This window comes from Canis lupus, chromosome 7, assembly GCF_003254725.2.
Source record: "Canis lupus dingo isolate Sandy chromosome 7, ASM325472v2, whole genome shotgun sequence".
Taxonomy (NCBI): Eukaryota; Metazoa; Chordata; class Mammalia; order Carnivora; family Canidae; genus Canis; species Canis lupus.
This window is the reverse complement of record NC_064249.1, coordinates 59,519,218-59,523,338: the sequence shown is the minus strand read 5'-3', so window position 1 is coordinate 59,523,338 and position 4,121 is coordinate 59,519,218. Positions and strand designations below refer to the sequence as shown.

General features: G+C 40.0%; 1 pseudogene; it reads right to left on the bottom strand.

Annotated features, from left to right (window-relative positions):
- Positions 1 to 585: 585 nt before the first annotated feature.
- LOC112648257 (bifunctional purine biosynthesis protein ATIC-like) lies at positions 586 to 2,396 on the bottom strand (annotated as a pseudogene).
- Between the last annotated feature and the right edge of the window lie 1,725 nt (positions 2,397 to 4,121).

Below are 4,121 nucleotides of genomic sequence, written 5' to 3'. Positions count from 1 at the left end.
ATTTGCAAATAGTGAATTTTTACTGCTCTTTTACTGATCTGGATGTCTTTTGTTTCTTTTTGATGTCTGATTGCTGTGACTAGGACTTCCAGTACTATGTTGAATAAAAGTGGTGAGAGTGGACATCCTTGTCTTGCTCCCACCTTAAGGGAAAAGCTCCCAGGATTTCCCCATTAAGGATGATGTTAGCTGTGGATTTTTCATATGTGAACTTTATTATGTTGAGATATGTTGCCTGTTTTTTTTTTATCATGAATAGATGTTATACTTTGGCAAATGTTTTTTCTATGTCTATTGAGATGACCATATGATTCTTGCCCTTTCTCTTATTGATGTGATGCATCATGTTGATTGATTAGTGAATTTTGAACCACACTTAAAACCAAAGACTAAATCCTACTTGATCATGGTGAATGATTTTTTAAAATGTATAACTGGATTTGGTTTGCTAATACTTTTAAGGACTTTTGCATCTATATTCATGAGAAATATTGGCCTGTAGTTATCTTTTTTGTGGGGTTTTTAAGGCTTAATGTTTTATTTTTTTTAAAGATATTGTCAAATGTCACATGTGATTTTTCACCTACACATAAGCAAACCATAAAATACTGCAATGCAATGAAATCAGTGATGAAAGAGCCAAAGGTTTGTATGAGCAAGGATTATTCCCAGTTCATCGCAAGCCTCAATCACAATTTTGTCAGCAGCAGAACCAGAAGGAGCAGCAATGTAGGCCACACCACTCCTTTTAGCTCTGTCTACATTATCCCTGAAAGGAAAGAAGGCATCAGAGCTGATAGAAACTTCACTAAGTTTGTCGACCCATTCCTTCTTCTCTGTTTCGGTTAATAATTGAGAGACTTCCTCAAACAATGCCTTCCACTTTATCAAATCTTCATCCTCGCTAATCGTTCCAGTAACATACTGATCAATGGCATTGGAGATTTCTGCTCTCTTCACTCCAGTCTTAAAATTCATTGAAAGCACTTGTGGATGATGTCTAAGCCACCAACAGTTTGCCTTTTCCCCTGCAAGGCATGTGCAGTGGATTCGAGATTGCTGTCTTGCTCCAGTGCCAATAACCTGGCCATTCTTGGCATAGCACACAGAGTTAGACTGCGTGTAATTCACAGCAATGGTGGCTACAATGAGGACTCTGAGTGCAGACTCTGGCAAATCTTTATTCTTGGTCACAACATTGCTAAATAATGACCTGTCAATAACATCATTATTTCTCTTCTGACTTAAACGAAGACCAGAGAGTTCGAAGTTCGTTTTCATCTGGATGTAAGACTGATTGATCTGAAGAACACAGTAGTTCCCATTTTTTCTTTTTAGAAAGTATTTCCAAAGCTTCATCTTCATAGCCTGGGGCAACAATACCATCAGTTACCTCTCGAGATAATTTTGACAGAAGGGACATCACAAACATCAGATAATGCAATAAAGTCACCAAATGAAGACATCCCATCAGCCCCTCTTGCTCTTGCATATGCAAGAGTGTAAGGGTTTTATACAGATCATAGACCATGCAGACTTTGGCCTCATCTTCACGGAGTGGAATTCCAACAGCAGCACCTGCTGGGCTGACATGTTTGAAAGAGGCAGAGGCTGGAATGCCTAAAGCTTCTTTGAGTTCCTTCACCAGCTGCCAGGCACTCAAAGCATCACACAAGTTTATAAATCCCGGGGCCCCATTTAGAACTGTGATGGGAAGCTTGGGCTTCAGTGTGTATAACTGGGCAGGAGTTTGATGAGGGTTCATTCCATACCTCAAGGGCATTTGTGATATTCCTTTACTATACTGTCTCCTGAAGTAATCTGAAATTGTTTCACCATATTGTGCCATATGAGTGAAAGCCTTCAAGGCTAACTGGCATCTGGTCTCCAAGGAGGTGTCTTTACTGTTGGAGCTCTGCATCTCTTGGACAGGGCCACATAGTCCTCGGGTTCACATACTACTGTCACTCAAGCATGGTTTTTGGTTGGTGCTCTCAATAGGGTTACTCCACCAATACCAATCTGTTCAACAGCCTTCTCAACAGTTACATCTGGAGAAGCCACGGTCTTCACAAAGGGATACAGATCAGACAACAACTCTTATAAGACTAAAATCAAGTGTGGCCATGTCAGCATTATCTTCTGGGATATTACAAGCCAAGATTCCATCATGGACTGCAGGATGCAAGGTTTTCACATGCCCTCCACCCCCCTAACATTTCAGGTAATCCTGTGAGCTCAGAGACATCTCTGACTGCCAGCCCAGCATCCCGGAGAGCTTTTGCTGTCCCTCCAGAAGCGATGAGATTCAAACCAACAGAAGTGAGGCTTCTGGCAAATTCCACCAGGCCGGTTTTGTCAGAGACATTAAATAGGGCGAGCAGGGTGGGTGACATGGCTGCGGGCAGCAAGGTCACGGCGGGCGGGGGCCGGGGCGGGGTGGCTGCAGCAACGCCATGTGCGAGGGCCCTTTTGTGGGGTTTTTATCTGGTTTTGGTATCAAGGTAATGCTAGCTCATAGAATGAATTTGGAAGTTTCCTTCCTTTTCTATTTTTTGGAATAGATTGAAAAGAATACATGCTCTTTAAATGTTTGGTAGAATTCACTTGTGAAGCCATCTGGCTCTGAACTTCTGTTTGTTGGGAGTTTTTTTTTTTCTTTTTTTTTTCTGACTACATTTTTTTGCGGGTAGCCAGTCTGTTCCAATTTTAAAGACACTTTAATTTTAAAAATAAGTTAGTGAATGATTTTTCAAATGTAGTCCAGTGACTATGTACGTTTCACATTCTCTATTTAGTGTTCTCCACTTAGTGGGGCAAGGTGGAAAATACTAAGGGGGGGGGCAAATAATGATAGAAAAAGGAATATTTGATTTAATTTTCCCTTTGCATCTAGAAGGCCGTCAAGTTAGTGTAAAGCACATGAAATCTGGGGAGAGCTAAAATCATAAGTCAATAAAAAATGTGTAATTTTTAAACCTGAACTTCTTTACAGGGGCAGAATCAAGCATATAACAAACAGGCAGGCACACAAAGATAAAGACTCCAAAAAATTAAGGAGAGATACTTGATAAATTCCAACTCTGACTCTTGTCCTTTTGTTCAAGTTAGTAAGATCTATGAAGTATCCCCAAGTATAGCAATGGTTACATTCTGTGGCATTACTTTTTTTTTTTTTTAAAGATTTTATTTATTTATTCATGTCAGACAGAGGGATAAAGAGGCAGAGAAACAGGCAGAGGGAGAAGCAGGCTCTCTACAGGAGCCCAATGTGGGACTCAATCCCAGATTCCAGGATCATGCTCTGACTCAAAGGCAGAAGCTCAACCGCTGAGCCACCCAGGCATCCTGTGGCACTTTTGAGGGGAAGACACAAAATATCACCTCTGAATTACAGAGTAGCATGCATATTTTTTCATTATATGATAAAAACTAAAATAATATTCTCAAAGACATATTCAAGACTGAATATTGAAATATATATATATTTAATAATAAATTTATTTTTTATTGGTGTTCAATTTGCCAACATACAGAATAACACCCAGTGCTCATCCCATCAAGTGCCCCCCTCAGTGCCCATCACCCAGTCACCCCCATCCCCAGCCTCCTCCCCTTCCACTACCCCTAGTTTGTTTCCCAGAGTTAGGAGTCTTCATGTTCTGTCTCCCTTTCTGATATTTCCCACCCATTTCTTCTCCCTTCCCTTCCCTTCCCTTCCCTTCCCCTTCACTCTTATTTATATTCCCCAAATGAATGAGACCATATAATGTTTGTCCTTCTCTGATTGACTTATTTCACTCAGCATAATACCCTCCAGTTCCATCCACCTTGAAGCAAATGGTGGGTATTTGTCATTTCTAATGGCTGAGTAATATTCCATTGTATACATAATCCACTTTAAATCCTTTAACGAGGATCCATTGGAGGGCAAGTGTGAATATTGAAATATTAAAGAAACTAAGAAAAATACCAAAATGATTTCCTGTATTTCCACTCCTCATTGCTTACCTCCTCATTCACTTTTCTACCCTCTCTAATTTGCCTAAAATTCTGTTTTTTATTAGGATAATTAATGAACTACCTCCTTGTCTCTAAATTTGGTAAGAATCTTCTTGTAT